A 16,383-nucleotide genomic window follows, 5' to 3' on the forward strand; every position below is an offset into this window, starting at 1 on the left:
CTAAGGACAGTTGCTTGATTTACTCTTTAGAAGTTATTTATTTATTTATTTATTTATTTATTTATTGAGACAGAGTCTTACTCCTTTACCCAGGCTGGAGTGCAGTTGCACAATTTCAGCTCACTGCAGCCTCCGCCTCCTGGGTTCAAGTGATTCTCCTGCCTCAGCTTCTGAGTAGCTGGGATTACAGGCATTCACTACCATGCTTGGCTAATTTTTGTATTTTTAGTAGAGACAGGGTTTCATCATGATGGCCAGGCTGGTCTTGAACCCCTGGCCTCAAGTGATCTGCCCGCCTTGGCCTCCCAAAGTGCTAGGATTATAAGTGCTCCCAAAGTGAGCCACCGTGCCCAGCCCAGAACTTAAAATGTTTAAGTTAGAATGCAGAAGGCTGTGAAGCTCGAATGAAATAATGCTGGTGTGTTTTTGTTATTGTTGTTTTGAGACTGAGTCTCCCTGTGTTGCCCAGGCTAGAGTGCAGTGCCACAATCTTGGCTCTCTGCAACCTCCGCCTCCTGGGCTCAAGTGATTTTCTTGCGTCAGCCTCCTGAGTAGCTGGGACTACAGGCATGCACCATCACACCCAGCTAATTTTTGTATTTTTTAGCAGACACAGGGTTTCACCATGTTGGCTAGGCTGTTCTCAAACTCCTGACCTCAAGTGATCCACCCACTTCAGCCTCCCAAAGTGCTGGGATTACAGGCATAAGCCACCACGCCTGCCCCAAATCAGCTTTTTAAATGATGAATCATATACAATAAAAATCAACAAATTTTAAGTAGATAATTTGATGAATTTTGACAAATGTATATATCATCATGTAATCAGCACTGTGGTCAAGATACAGAGCATTTTTGTCAAGCCAAAAAGTTTTCTACAACTCCTTTTTAGTCAGTCTCCTCCCCTGCCACTCTAGATGCTTTTGCATCTGGCATGTTTCACCTTAGCATGATGTGTTCATCCATTTTGTTGCACATATCAGTAGTTCGTTTTTATTGTTGGGTGGTATTTAGTTGTCACAATTTGCTTATTCATTTACCTGTTTGTGGATATTTGGATTGTTTCTAGTTTGGAGCTATTATGAATGAAGTTACTATAAGCATTTATATATTATATAAGTCTTGGGACATAAGTTTTCATTTCTGAGTTGTATGGTAAGTGAATGTTTATAAAAAATTGTCAAATTCGTTTTCAAAGTGGCTGTATCATTTAACATTCTCACCAGCCACATCTGAGAGTTCTAGTTGCCCTGAGAGTTCTGGTTGCTCCAGATTCTCACTAAGATTTGGTATTGTCAGTGTTTTTAACTTTAACTGTTCTAGCAGTTGTGTAGTGGTATCTGACTTAGATTTTTATTTGCATTTTCCTAATGACTAATAATGTTGAGTATCATTACAAGTGCTTATTTACCATTTGTATATCTTTGGTGAAGTGACTTTAACTTTTTTGGCCGTATTTTTAAGAGTTGCCTTGTTCTTGAGTTGTAGTATTTATATATTTTTCGATTTAAGTCTTTAATCAGATATGGTTTTTATTTTTCAAGATATGTTTTAAAAATGTATTTTCTGTTCTGATGATTGTCATTTTTTAAGTGACTTTCAAAGAGCAAAATTAAAAAGCTAAATTTTTGTGGTTCATGTTTTAATGCCCTCAGAACACCAGGGCAACAAGGATCTTCCTTTGTAAGTTTTCTATGACTTTTAGAATTTTAGCTTTTCAATTTGGACCTGTAATTTCTGTATAAGGGTTGAAGTAGATTGGAATCAGATTGTGGATGTTTACCAAAAAAAAAAAAAAATTCCCTGGGATTTTTAAAAACTTTATTTTGAGGTAATTTAATTTAATTTTAGTTTTTTTAGAGACAGGTCTCACTATGTTGCCAAGACTAGAGTGCAGCGGCATGATCATGGCTCACTGCAGCCTTGACCTCCTGGGCTCAAGCACTCCTCTGCCTCAGCCTCCTAAGTAGCTGGGACCACAGGCATGCACTACCGCATATAGCTAATTTTTTTTATTTTTTATTTTTTTGTGGAGATGGGAGTCTTACTATGTTGCCCAGGCTGGCCTCAAGTGCTCCTCCCATCTTAGTCTCCTGGAGTGCTGAGATTAAAGGCATGAGCCACCGCACCTGGCCTGAAGTAATTTTAGACTCACAAGAAGTTGCAAAAATAGTGTAGAGAGTCTCCCAGTGATAATCAACTGTAGTCTGTTTTCAAAACCAGGAAAGTGACATTGGTACAGTACTATTAACTAGCTTTGGATTTCTTCAGTTTTTATGTGTATTCATGTTTAACACTAATTGAACTTTGGTTATAGTTGCATTGAACATATAGATTAGTTATGGGAGAATTGATATCTTAACAATATTGAATCTTTCTGTTGTACATTTTTATATATTTAGTTACGGGTTTTTGTTTTTGAGACGGAGTCTCACTCTTCTGCCTAGGCTGGAGTGCAGTGGCGCAATCTCAATTCACTGCAGCCTCCACTTCCTGGGTTCAAGTGAGTCTCCTGCCTCAGCCACCTGAGTAGCTGGGGTTACAGGCGCACACCACCACGCCCGGCTAATTTTTGTATTTTTAGTAGAGATGGGGTTTCACCATGTTGGTCAGGCTGGTCTGTAACTCCTGACCTCATGATCCGCCCATCTCAGCCTCCCAAAGTGCTGGGATTACAGGCGTGAGCCACCACGCCTGACTAGTTAGGTTTTTTTTTTTTTTAACTTTCTCTAAGAAATACTGTTTTTCATCGTATTGGTCTTACACTTTGTTAAATTTATCACTAAATATTTAATTTTTTTGATGCTGCCATAAATGATATTTTAAATTTCAATTTCCAATCATTGGATAGTATTTAGAAATAAAACTGATGGTTTTTGGTGTATTGACCTTCTGTTTTGGACCTTCATAAACTTAATAATAGGTTTTTTAGACATGTCTTAGGATTTTCTACATTGACAATCATGTCTGCAAATACAGATAGTTTTAATTCTTTCTAGTCTGGATGCCTTTTCTTGTCTTATTGCTCTGGAGAGGAGCTCAATAGCATGTTGAAAATGAATAGTGAAAGCAGACATCTTTGCCCATTTCCAGTCTTAGCAGAGAAAAACTTTCCATCTTTCACCATTTGTGTAATATTAGCTATAGATTTTTCATACATATGATTTACCAGATGGAGGAAGTTCGCTTCTATTACTGGTTTGCTGAGGGTTTGTGTATGTTTTTTCGTGGTTTTTTTTTTTTTTTTGACAGTCTCACTCTGTCACCCAGGCTGTAGTGCATTGGCACCATCTTGGCTCACTGCAACCTCTACCTCCTGGGTTCAAGCAATTCTCCTGCCTCAGCCTCACAAGTAGCTGGGATTACAGGCGCCTGCCACCACTCCCAGGTAATTTTTTGTATTTTTAGTAGAGATGGGGTTTCGTCATGTTGGCCAGGCTGGTCTCCAACTCTTGACCTCAGGTGATCCACCTGCCTTGGCCTCCCAAAGTGCTGGGATTACAGGTGTGAGCCCTTGCGCCCGGCATTTTGTATGTTTTATCATATGTTAAATTTTATCAGCTGTTTTTCTGCATCTATTGAAATGATCATATAATTTCATTTTTTCATCTGTTATGGTGAGTAACATTGATTTTTGAATATCAAACCAATCTTGTGCTCCTGGGATAAACCCAACGTGGTCATCATATGTTATCCTTTTGGTATATATTGCTGAATTCAGTATACCAAATTTTATTAGGAGTCTCATGTTATGTTCATGAGGGATATTGGTCATTTAAAAAATTTTCTTATAATGTCACCTAGTTTGGGAAATGATGGCCTCATAGAGTTGGGAAATATTCCCCTTTCTTTGGTTTTCTGGAAAAGCTTGTGTAGAATCGGTATTAATTTTTTTTTGAATATTCATAGAGTTTACCAGTGATGCCATCTGAGCCTACGATTTTCTTTGTCATAAAATTTTTAACTAAAAATTCAGTTCATTTAATAACTGAGGGATCTTCAGAAAGTTCACAGAAAATGCATATTATGCATGGATTTCAGAATGGTTTTGCACCGAAATAAACTCATACTAACATGTTGTAAGACACCTGAATAGAATCTAGTTTGAGGCACTAAAAAGGGTAAGGCAGCAGTTTGAAAAGAACCCCTCTCAGAGCAACATGAATTCTGCGGAAATTGAGGCAAGAGTAAACATCAAATTTGTGGTGAAGCCTGGGTGGAAGAATAGTGAAATCATTGGTGCTTTACAAAGAGTTTATGGAGACAGTGACTCAAAGAAATCAGGAGTTTACAAGTGGATAACTTACTTCTTTTAAGAAGAGACTAGCAAATGTTAAAGATGAAACCTGCAGGGGCAGACCATTCACACCAATTTGTGAGGAAAAAAATTCATCTTGTTCATGCCCTGATTGAAGAAGACCAATAATTAACAGCAGAAACAATAGCCAACACTGTAGAATCTCAGTTGATTCAGCTTACACAATTGTAACTGAAAAATTTAAGTCGAGCAAACTTTCCACTAGATGGGTGGCAAAACCATTGTGTCCAAATCAGCTGCAGACAAGAACAGAACATTCATTGGAAATTTTAAGGAAATGGGATTAAGATCCTGAAGCATTTCTTGAAGAAATTGTAACAAGAGATGAAACAGGGCTTTACCAGTATAATCCTGAAGACAAAGCACTATCAAAGCATTGGCTACCAAGAGGTGGAAGTGGTCCAATCAAAGCAAAGGTCAGGGCAACAGTTTTTTGGGATATTCGAGGCATTTTGCTTGTTGACTGTCTGGGGAGCCAAATAATTGTAACATCTGCTTATTATGAGTCTTTTGAGAAAGTTAGTTGAATCTTTAGCAGAAAAATGCCTGGGAAAACTTCTCTGGAGAGTTTTTCTCCACCACAACAATGCTCCTGCTCAATTCCTCTCTTCACACAAGGACAATTTTGGGAGAGTTTTGATGGGAAATCATTAGGCATTCACACTACAGTCTTGATTTGGCTCCTTCTGATTTCTTTTTGTTTCCTAATCTTAAAAATCTTCAAAGGGCACCCATTTTTCTTCAGTTAATAATGTGAAAAGACTGCATTGACATGGTTAAATTCCCAGGACCCTCAGTTCTTTAGGATGCATGCACTAAGTGGCTGGTATCATTACTTATAAAAATGTCTTGACCTTTTGGAGCTTATGTTGAGAAATAAAGCTTATATTCTTTATTTTTATCTTTTGATTCCATTTTTTCCATGAACTTTATGAAGTCCCCTCATATAGGGCTATTCAGGTTATCTATTTTGTCTTGAATGAGCTTTGGAGATGTGTCTTTTAATAGATTTGTCCATTTTATCTATGTTTTTGAATTTATTGTAAAATTATTCATAATAATATTATTATTGGGTGCTGCATTTTGACAGTTTGGGCTTCATTCTAGAAGGATGAATGAACGCATTCATTGGGTTCCATTTTTCATGAAGGATAAGTGTAGATAAGTTACTTGGGCATTAAAGAGTTTGGACCTTATTCTAGCATGTAAGTAAGTTACGTGGGGTTTAAAAAGTCTGGACTTTATTCACCGTGTGGGTAAGTTACTTGGGCCCAGTTTGATCCTTTTGAGGCTTGCTTCTAACCTTCTTTAGAGTTGGTTCAGGGCAGCCTTCAGACTAAAGCTTTACTTGCCCTACTGAGGTGATGTCTTTCAGATTAACCCGTCTGATGCCGTAGATACTACAGGATTTATCCTCTTGCTAGTGGAAATGAGAACTATGCCCAGCTCTATGTGAGCTTTAGGAATTGTTTGACCTGTTGCTTGTCGAAGATTCTTTCCTCTGCCTTGTGGAGTTTTTTTTCCACGTAAGCAGAGATCAATAGTTAGCCAATGTATCAAGGGAACCTCTCTGAAGATCTTTGGACCTCTCTCTGGGTTCCCCTACTTCCTCTTTGGGATTCTGTGCTGGCCCAAATTCTAGCTGCCTCTGCCTCCCAAACTTTCCTCTTTATCTTCTCAATTCAGGGAATCTTCTCAGTTCTGTTTGGATTCCTTTCCTCACTGTGGACCAAAACTGCCTCCAGTCATTAAGTTTGGGGAATCATTAGGCTTACCTAGTTTGTTTTCCTTCAGTGTCTAAAAACCATTTGATGTGTTTTATCCACTTTTCTAGTTGTTTATGGCAGAGGACAATTCCTGCAGCAATTCATATTTAATGGCCAAGAACTGAAAGTTCCTGGATGTAACAGGTTATTTTTAAAAACTCTTCAAAACTGGAAGAAATGCTTTGAAAAATGTGGAGGGGAAAAAAAGTACAGAGGTGTTTTTTGCATAATTATATGTGGAATATGGTGCTTTTTATACTCATTCTGAGGAATGGTCCCTGAAAGTAATCACTTGCCAGTGAAGGTTTGTAGATTGTCCAGAGTTTGTGGTGCGTTAAGAGTCTGAAAGGAAGTATTTTTTTTTATTATCAGAATCTTTGCTTTTAATGACTTTATTCACTAAAGTGTATAACTTAGACCTCAGCTACGGTTTTCATTTATTATACATGGAAGCTTAGAAAATATCATGACGATTTTTACTTTTGGAGAAAATAATTTCCAAATCCTGGACAGACGACTTTCAATTGGAAGATGCTTTTGAAAGAAAGACTCATTAGAGGGAGTTTCAGGATTTTGTCTCCTGGTTGTTGAAACTTGTACTGAAGGTAAAAAGCCAATAGATAATTTACAACTTTGCAAATCTTGTATCTGAAAAAAAGAATCCAACTTTTCCTAGAAAGCCCACTATAAGGAGCAACACCATGTTTTCTTAATTCATTCTTCCAAACGTGAAAATCACGAAGGAATATAGGCACTCCTCTCAATGAGTACTGTTTAAATATTTGAATGATTTTGCCTGTGGGTCAGAGAGAAGGTGATTCCAAGGCAGTTAATTGTAGGCAATAGATAGTCTTTTCTAGGGTAGGATCGAGGGAGTAAGAGGTAACGATGAGCCGTTGGTGTTGAGCGGTGGTCCTGCCATGCCTATTGACTTGTAATATAGTCTGCTCCTTGGGTTTCTCCAGGATAGATGTTTATGGGTCAGTCTCAATACTTCTGCCTTTCCAGTATGTTTAGAGCCATGTGAAAAAGCAGTGCTGAGCAGAGGTAGGGTGGTTTCTGGTTTTTGTTTGTTTGATTGGTTTGGGGTTTTCTTTTTTAACTCTGACCTTCAAGGTTGAGGTATGGTTCCATTTTTCATGGAAGATTAACCCTATTTGTGTAGGGTAAGGTGTAATTCTGGTTTCCTTCCCCCACACCCTTTAGAAAGCATACTTTAAGTCTCTCTCAAAGCATCAGAGGATGATTACTGTAAGAAGGAATGTTCTCTTTTGGTAATATGGAGGGGGACGCACACCGAACAACCAGATGATCCAGTGAATAGGTAGGTCAAATGGAGGTGACTGGACTGGGCTCTTCAGTGACTCACTCCTGCTTTTTGTTGACTTCACACACCAGAGAGACCAGAGGTTCACTGTTAAGTGGCTTTATTTCTATTTCTTTTAGAATAGATGGGTAATAATTGAATTGACCTTGGTTTGTATCTTATTTCAAAACTCTAGTTGAGAAGAGTTACAGAAATAAGGCCTGTGAATTGGCATATGGGAAACAGAGTGTTACTAGATAGGTAAGTACCACTGAAAATGAGATTTCACACTTGGTATAACTGGCAAATTAATGGTAGTTATTTTCTAGAAGTAAGCTAGGAGAATGAAACACTGAGTGACAGTAGAAGAGGCCAGCTTCTGATTGAAGATTCCTCTGGGAGAAGCATAAAGGATACAGCCATCCCTAGCTCCCAGTTATGTTCCCAACAGCTACCTTAGCAGTCTTGGATCCATGTTTCTCTAGAATAACAGAAGGCACCTTGGTCTCCTTAGAGCACATTGGCTAAAGATTTGATGACTCCCCAGGGGAACTGTAGATTTTTGATTAATGGAAGGCCTTGTTAGGATAGAAGTGTCTTTTAATGTGTTGGAGACAGAATCTGTACATGCAAATGACAATGGTAAATATGTTGTGAAACTATAATAAAGCCATATATGAAAGAAACATTTTTATCATTTCTCTTAAGGGCTTTTAAAATTGTATAATGTTTTGTCTTTATAAGTTTATTTAGCAACTTGTCTCCAACTTGTGTAATCACTGCAAAACTCCTCAAGGGGGTGTTAAATAAGGACTTTTGTAGCAGTAGAAAGTCTTGCTAGATTGTCCAGAGAAATCTTTTACTTTGAAGTCTGTAGATTTTGCTTTTAATCTTCTTTACTTTAAAGAGTACCTGGCCTTGGAGCCTCACTTTGCATCATTCTGCACACGTACTGTGTGTGTGTGTGTGTGTGGGTGTGGGTGTGGGTGTGGGTGTGGGTGTGTGTCTGTCTGTGGGTGTCCCCACAGCAAATGCTGCTGCTTTGAGTGTGTCTGGGTAACAACATAATCTTAGCCCCATAATTTATGTAGGGTAAAAATTAAATCTAGAATCTCAAAAACCCTTTTCCGGCTTCATAAAATTTTTCACATATAATGAAAGATATCAAGGTAAAAGGCAGGTTTTATTAGCATTTGGGTATGTTTAATTTAGTAAATTATTTTAGCATGCTTCTTAACTTTCTATTTAAAAATATAAAATACGAACTTTCTGAAAAGATGCTAGACTAAGCTAAATTGTTTTTACCCTTGGGAGTTTTGGAATATAACTTAGGAAGAAAAATCCCATTAAGGAAAAGCACACCAGGGTCCTGCAGCTGACTCTCATCTTGGCCAGCACATTCTCTCCAAGTGCCAGTTTCTTAACCTATCAACTTAAAAGGTTGGATGAAGTCATCTCTAAAATCTGATACAGTGATAAATTTTTCATTTGATTGCCCTTTGTTACATTTGTTTCCAGTTAGGAATAGATAGAAATTCAGAAATTATTTTATACCTGTCACTAGATTATAAAAATTACAAGAATTCATTAACAATTTTAGGAGCTCTAAGGCTTTTCTTAGTTTCAGATCCCTGAAAACAAATCGTGTAGTAAGTTAAATAACATTTTATAAGTACATGGTACATGGTAGTTACATGGTAAACTCTACATAGGATCTGTAATGGATTCATCTTATGTGAAATGTAGCAGGCAGTTACAGCAGCATTTCATACTTGTCCTGCCTTATGTATCTTTTTAAAATTAAATTATCGGAATGTGATTATTCCCAGCATTTTCAACCTCAGTACTTCTGACATGCTTTACAGAGTTGTGAAATGTACACATAGAAGAGTGTTTGTGATGTCTGTACATTTTAAACAATATAGTGATGAAAGAACACCATTGTATTCACTACCAAGTTTATGAAAAAAATTTCTCTAGAACCTTCCAAGTTCTCTGCTCCTTTCTGAATATATCTCCTCCTACCTCCAGCCTCCCCTGCATTATAATTTTGAAGTTAAACGTACCTTTGCCTTTCTTCACAGTCTTATCACACATATATATGTATCCCTAAATGAATCATTCATTAGTTTTGCTTATTTTTGAACTTTCCTTTTCGGTTTCTTTTTGAACCTGACATGTGAACGTATGAACTTTCTATTCGTAGAAATAGAATCTATCATATGTATTCTTCTGTTACTTTTTTTCCTTACTGTTGTTTTTTGAGATTCGCACTTGTTAATGTGTAGCTGTAGTTCATGATTTTTCACTGCTTAATGGTTTTAATGTACCATATTTTATTTAGTCTGTTGTCAGTGGGCTTTTGCGTTTCTGGCTTGTACATTTCCTTGTTGTTGTTAGGAGCCATTTGATGATGTAGAAAATCCTTTTGCAATGTTACCAGAAAGCTAGCAACTTCTCAAATATTTAGTTCAATCTTTGTTGGAGGCATTATGCTCTCTTTGGGAAGAAGTATTTCAGGGGAAAATAAGTAAAGTTGATGTTAAGATTCATATATTGCTACTAGATAATGAGAATTTCACAGCAAAGTCATTATCTAGAAAACTGCAGTTCCTGTGTCAGAGGGAATTGAGTGCAAGTCCCATGAATGAGGGAATCAAAGATTTCATTGTGGAAATTAGAAGCAGATGCTTCTAAGTTGGAGGATTTTCCCTGAGAACAGCACTTTTTGTTGGCGATGTCATGCTAGAAATTCATCTTGGTTGAAAGGAATTTTTGTGCTTGGTTGCTAAACCTGATATGACTTTTGAATACAGATGGCTGTGAAAATAGTTTCTGTGGTTTAAAATTCATGAATTTTACCATTGCCTTTGTTCTTGTTGGTTGCCTAATACCTCCTGTTATCCCCCAACTTCCCAGAGGTACCCAAGGTTTGGTTTTGATGTCCGTGTACTTCAGGGGAGGTTAACCCATGGCCACATCTAGATGTGGGCCCTAGGTGGCTTAGGTTCATTCAACTATTTCCTGCGCCTGTCAAGTGCTGAAGGACTTGTGAACTCTCTAATCAGGGAGCGTTTCGGTATTCTTGTTTCCTTCCACATTCTGGTTGATGTGGCCACTCTGAGAGATGCCAGCCTTAAGATGACGCTGATTTCAGGTTGCCAGGAGAAACTAGGTTCTGTGTGACAATGTGAGCCACCATACCAAACCTCTTGTGGGCCCACCCATTTCACTTTAGGCTCCAAGTTACTCTGTTTATAAATTTCCCTTATTTAATTTAACTAGTCCTGTTGTTTACTAATAGTTAACACTTAACTAGTGCTTACCATATGCCTTATAATACCCTGTAAAGTATGTACTGTTATAATTTCCATTTTACAGATATGGAAGCTGAGATAGAGAGGTGAAGAGACTTGTCAAAGGTCATACAGTTAGTGTTAATAAATAGCTGGCTAAGAGTCAGACCCAGGCAGTTTGGCTTCGGAGTCCAGATTTGAGTTGGATATATTTGGTACTTGCAACTTAGTGCACCCCAACCAGTGTGTCTCCTTGTGTGTTTGCTTCCACTTAAGTTGGCTTAACCTGACACACATGGAGACTTTTGCAGAAACTATTTTGTGGACAGTGTTGGAGGATCATATTCTCATATTATGTCCACTAAATGTGGAGACAAGAAAAAATGTACACGTTTCCTCTATAACTAACATGCAGAATATTCAAGAAGCTCTGACCAACACTGACTCCCATTGTGGGGGACAAGTGTGTCATAAAGGAACATAATTTAAATCTTAGTTGCTAGGGATTTATTCACATTTCTGGAAAGTCTAAATCGTGTATTTAACAAGTCCTACTGGATACCTATACAGAACCAGTACTACCCCGGGCATTAGTGACATAAAGATACTGACAGCCTACCCTGGAGGAGACCCCAGTCCTCCATGGGGAGCAGGAGAAAAACCGCTGTGCTGCCTAGCAACGTGGAGGCATGCTTCACAGACCAGCATCTTGAGTTTCCAGGGAGAATGAAGGTATTTTGTGATTTCATTTTGTTCTTTTGGAGTGGGTGGGTGGGTGGGATAATATGGAAGGGATAATATTCTAGGCAGAGGGAACAGCATGGTCAAAAGCATACAAGTGTGAGAGCAAGACTTGTTCAGGGATCCATGAGGAAAAGAATTGCAGTAATTCAGAACATGAATTGGAAAATGCTCACACTGAGGAGGAATGGGACCCGATGGTGAAGGATCACTGTGCTTTAGTGTTAGGTGTTGTCCTGTGGATGTGCTGAACTGTTAAAGAATGTGAGCAATGGTGTGATATGTGTGATCAGATATGTAATTTAAAAGGTCACCCTGGCAGCATTGTGGGGGAAGGCCTTAAGGAATGAGACAAGACAGAGAACATTTAAAAGTTTAGGTGAGAACACAGGTTGTATAGTAGAGAAGAAAGCTGTTAAAAAGACTAGACAAAAGGATATTTTTTCCTTCCTAACATTATATAAAAATACATGTGTGTGTACCTATATGTGTGTGTATATATAATATACATTTGCTATATATAATGCGTATTTATAATATGTATTATGCATATTATATGTAATATGCATATATAATGCATATATAGCATATATATATATAGCAAATAATATAGAGAGAGTAAATAATTTTCCCAACCTTTCAGTCATTGAGGATCACTTTCATTTATCATTTACCCCATCTTCCTCAGGCCTTATGTTTGGAAAGATTTTCTGTCAAAACAAATGAAGTCATTTGTTTTCATTTTTTTTGCTTTGGCCTGTAAAGCTAAGTGTGCTATCAAAATAAGTGCCTGAAAATAATACTAATATTACTTAAGTGAAAGACCTTGTAATTTCCCTTGAGATATTACTGTGGGAAAAGATGCCATTTCTATCAGGCTTTTTGAGATATTTAAAGATCTCCATCACTTCTTTTATGGACTTCATTGTAATAGTTGATTAACGGAATTATGCTTATTACTGTTCAGTTTAGAAAGGATATACCACACCTGTACTTTGGAGAAATGTGTTTTTAATCTCTAATGTACGACAAGTGATATTTTCATTTTTCCAAGTACCTATTATCATTAGCCTTTGCTTTGCCTCTGTAATCCAATAAATAACGTGAGTGTAGTGGTAGCAGAAAATAATGCCAAAAAAGGGGGAACGGTTGAGTCCGAACAGCACAGGGTGCAAAACTGCAGCTAAAGCTAGAGAAGGCAGTTCATTGGTTGAGTTAACAAAGAACAGAACTTTGAAAAGCAGTCCATGGTGTACGATACTGTGTGCCATCTGAGCAAATCTTGTTGGAAGCCTCTCGGGATACTGAAGAAAATGCCTTGTATTTCAGGAGAAGGCTCTGTAACCAGGCTTCTCATCCAGTCCGTCTGAGTGTGCTTGGGGCAGCAGCACAGGCCCAGGCCTCTCTACCAGGGCCCTTATCTGTATTATTTCCCACCCTTGCAATTCTTTTCTTCTCCCCCAGAACATACATGCTGTTAACCTCCCTTCATGGAATCTTTTCTGAATGGCACACTCCTCCCAGTTCTCAGCCTTTTCTCAAATGCCACAGCCTTCATTTTACCACATAGTTTAGTGTTTAATTTAAGATGTAGTTGTATTACTTCCTATTGTTTCTACTCTATTAATTTTGACTCTTGAAAGAGTATAAACTTTCTAAGGCTAGAATTTAGAAATGGTGTTGAGAGACAAATGTGTATGAACTATACTTTAACAAGTGCTGGAGTTGTCAAATACCAGTTGGTTTATACTTGTGCATTGACTAACAGAATTATCATGATCTTTTTCTTGCTTTTATTTTTTTCCTCTTTGATTTAGCAGCATTCTTTATTCCTGCTAGTCCTATTCTAAAATTATATAGTGAAAAGGTAATTTTTGGCTATAGTGGGTATTTGTGATTTAGGGGATGATGTGCTCAATAAACATATTTTATTATTGATGTTATTTTTTATATACTATAATTTACTAATCTGTTCCTGTCTTTCCCCTATTTATATTTTTCTCATTTTTTACTTTGATAAATAACACTTTAGTGAGTACTTTTGTTCAGAAATGTTGAATGCTTTGTTTGAATTATTTTCTTCTTATACATTCCCTACAAGTGGGATTATTGGGTGAAAAGGTATGAACATCTCTATGACTCTTACTACAAGCAAAGCCAAATTGGTTGCAGTGATTTGTAATGCTAACCACAGCTTATGATTCAATTTCACTAATTTTTCTCTTTATTGCAATAGAAAGTTCTTTGCTGGTCTTTTTATATTCTCCCTTTTCTATAGCTGAGGACTAGCCACATAATGTTTTTCATTGGAATATGATGAGCATTACTTGGCACCAATTCAAGTCCACTTTAATTGGAAGGTTCTTTTTTATTCCTAACCCCAAGCTTAACCTCATTGGTTAAATACAGAAGTTAAATAATCTGTTAGCTACCAACAGGAGAAAAACACCATTTATTTAGATTTCAAGATATGATAAAATAGCATAGATAGTGACCACTACATGTTTGCAAGCACCAGTGTTTCCACTTGCTTTCCACAATGGGTAGTAAATACAGTAACACATATGGTATATCAAGCTCTGTTCGAAGTGCTTCACATGTGAGTAATCCATTTAATAATCTTCACACAAATCTCATCAAAGGTGAGCAAAATTGACACAAAGAAGTATGGAGACTTACCCAAGGGTACCCAGGTGGGAAGTATCAGAGCTTGGGTTCAGACCCCAGCTGTTTGGCTCCAGAGTCCAGGCTCTTAATAGCCTATTATACTGCCTACTGCCACACAGTATTTCCTCTTCCAAAACCTAGCCTTTCTGTTGATTCAACAACTAGCCTGCATTTCAAGTGACATACACAGCCACGTACATTTGTTTAGTATAATAATGTTACAGTCAGATTACAGTTTCTTAGATTGCATTTGGTAATTAGCTTAATGATTTTCCCCTTACCACATTTATAAAATATGCCTGAAATTAAAGCTGTTTTTACTAAAATTGCTATGAGTACACTGTTAACTGATCAGTTTTCAAATTACGTCTCAACCATGCTTTCCAGTTATTTTGTTTGCAGTAAAAGCATTTTTTTTTACAGCTACTCTAATTTGTTACAAATGTACAATACAATAAAAGCATATTCAGCATGATTCTGTAAAACACATTGTGGTCTTTAATAAGAGGACTATTCACCCACACATTAGTATTCAAGATGAGATATATTCCTTTGTTGCCGAAAATTATTGTTATGAATTAATTGCTCAATATGCTTTGTTTGCCTTAAATGAATTTTGCATTATTTCCATGAATTATTTACTGTGTTAGTGATTTATTTTGAATTATTTTCTTCTTATATATTCCCTATAAGTGGGATTATTGGGTGAAATAATAATTTACTATTATTTTAACCCAAGCACCTAAATTTTTCAGCTACTCAGATTTTATCCCCCATCTTCTTGGTCTTCTCTGCTTATGGTGAATAGTAACTATTCTCCTGTTTTTGGATTGGAGAGAAACTTTAAAACTTAGAGCGACTTTTTGTTTGTTTGTTTGTTTGTTTTTAAGTAAATACCAATGTTGGCATAGCCAGAGGTAGTAAACAGTGAATTAATGAATGAATGTATCAGGCACTCAGTCAGCTTCTTGTTTGGATGGTCTGTATTAGAGAGGACTTACTCAGTTGCAAGTGGCAGAATTGGCTTAAGATAACTTGCTGGCTCACTATATGAGAATTTCTGTGAATGGTTTCTGGCTTCAGACTGCTAGATGCAGCAGTTCAAATGATGCGATCAGGATTCTTTCTGAGCTTGTCTTTCCTCTGTGACGATATCCTTCTCAGGAGATTTCTTACCATGAGGCATCAAAGATGATTGCCAGCAACTGCAGGCTCATACTATTTTCGCAAATAGCAATACAAAAAGAAAAGCAGCTCTCTCCTTCCCAGCGTTTATATCACAAATTTCATGGAGGAATTCTGGTTTTGCTTGGGTTACATGTTCACCATGTAGACCAAGCACTGTGGTTGGAGAATGAACCCTGTTTGGCCAGCTCAGAGTTACATCCCTCTCCTACATCACCCCCATCAGCCAGGGTGGGGACAACACATTGTGATCAACAGCCCCACTGGGAAGATGGTGCCAAGCAGACTAAAACAGGTGTCCTCTACCTTCCATTCTTTGGTCAGCCAGCACACATTTCGACCCATACACCCATACGCACTGTCTTTCAGTACATACAATTTCAAAGGAGTAACCACCTAATATAATGCCACTTTCCTATTTACAACCAACACTAGCTTAACTTCTCTACCCAAAAGTAGACTTCCTAAAGTTTAGCTCATTTGCTACATCTGGCTCTGAGGTCTAGATCTCTATATGAGTGTATTTTTGTTAACCAGTTGTAGATATTCCTTCTCATGACCTGGCAACTCATGACTGGTTTTTATTTTTTTTTTTGTTTTTTGAGACAGAGCCTTCTTCCTTGCTCTTGCGCAGGCTGGAGTGCTGTGTCACAGTCGTTGTTCATTGCAGCCTCGATCTCCTGGGCTCAGGTGATCCTCCTGCCTCAGCCTCCTGAGTAGCTAGGACTACAGGCATGTGCCACCATACTCACCTATTTTTAAAAAAATTTTTTTTAGTAGAAACGGGGTCTTGCTGTGTTTCCCAGAGTGATCTCAAACTCCTAACCTCAAGAAATTTTCCTGCCTTGGCTTCCCAAGGTGCTGGGATTACAGATGTGAGTCAGTGTGCCTGGCTTTGACTCTTATTTTAATGAACAATCTTTCCCACCCAAATAACCTGATAGCTAATATCCATTATCTAATTTAACCCTTCCAATGATCTTAGGAGGCCAGTACTACAGATTTTACAGATGAAGAATCAGATTTAGAAATCAGGTAACTTACCGAAGGTCACACAGCAGGTGTTGTGGAATCCAGGTTAAGATCCAGATTTGACTGATTGAG

At 37.6% G+C, this 16,383-nt stretch overlaps 1 protein-coding gene across 15 annotated transcripts in view; it reads left to right on the plus strand.

Annotated features, from left to right (window-relative positions):
- Nucleotides 1-16,383, plus strand: part of FRMD6 (FERM domain containing 6) — an 80,427-nt gene that overhangs the window by 16,447 nt on the left and 47,597 nt on the right. For 4 of the 15 annotated variants that reach the window (XM_065548804.1, XM_073997389.1, XM_065548802.1 and 1 more), the window contains one exon: nucleotides 3,271-3,388. The exons of the other annotated variants lie outside the window; for them this stretch is intronic. The gene's annotated coding sequence lies outside the window, so the exon portion shown is untranslated. The remainder of the gene's footprint in view (nucleotides 1-3,270; nucleotides 3,389-16,383) is intronic. 15 annotated transcript variants of the gene reach the window in all.

Source organism: Macaca fascicularis, chromosome 7, assembly GCF_037993035.2.
Source record: "Macaca fascicularis isolate 582-1 chromosome 7, T2T-MFA8v1.1".
NCBI lineage: Eukaryota > Metazoa > Chordata > Mammalia > Primates > Cercopithecidae > Macaca > Macaca fascicularis.